This window comes from Sinocyclocheilus rhinocerous, unplaced genomic scaffold (genome assembly GCF_001515625.1).
Source record: "Sinocyclocheilus rhinocerous isolate Xijiao unplaced genomic scaffold, SAMN03320098_v1.1 C35542676, whole genome shotgun sequence".
In the NCBI taxonomy this organism is placed as follows: domain Eukaryota; kingdom Metazoa; phylum Chordata; class Actinopteri; order Cypriniformes; family Cyprinidae; genus Sinocyclocheilus; species Sinocyclocheilus rhinocerous.
This window is the reverse complement of record NW_015755174.1, coordinates 1-520: the sequence shown is the minus strand read 5'-3', so window position 1 is coordinate 520 and position 520 is coordinate 1. Positions and strand designations below refer to the sequence as shown.

Below are 520 nucleotides of genomic sequence, written 5' to 3'. Positions count from 1 at the left end.
AAAAAGGCCAATTAATGGAGTAAAGTAGCGTCCTACCTCACTGGCAACAAACCAGTACCACTTAGAATTAGATTTTAAGTGGAGGACCCGCTACCAATTCGGCCTAAACAACTCAACTCGAACCACCACACTCAAAACAAACACAAAAACAAAAACTGAAAAGCACAAACACTATTTTCACACCACAATAAACCAAACTAAGAAAAACAACAGCACGACCCGCAGTTAGGTATCAACTGGACTGCGGAAGACTGCAAAAACAAAACAATAAATCAAAAATACTGCAAACAACATATTACCAAACAATTATTGCATCATACATACTCCGATCCGCAGCTGCACAAACATAGGATGTTAGGATGTCTTCATAAATATTGTTTCACTAAAAATACACAAGAGAAACACTTCAGACTAATAATTCAAAACGAAAATCAACATAAAACAACAGCCTGCATACCTAAAACTTCCAACGAGTGCTTGACGCAGCTCACCGAGGACTTAACAGGCACGGCTGCAACAA

At 38.7% G+C, this 520-nt stretch overlaps 1 long non-coding RNA gene across 1 annotated transcript; it reads right to left on the bottom strand.

Moving 5' to 3' along the window:
- Positions 1-6: 6 nt before the first annotated feature.
- LOC107734935 (uncharacterized) lies at positions 7-514 on the bottom strand. The gene is made up of 3 exons (XR_001639227.1): positions 458-514; positions 325-382; positions 7-251 (listed from the first exon to the last, which is right to left on the bottom strand). It is a non-coding gene; the product is annotated as an uncharacterized LOC107734935 (long non-coding RNA).
- Between the last annotated feature and the right edge of the window lie 6 nt (positions 515-520).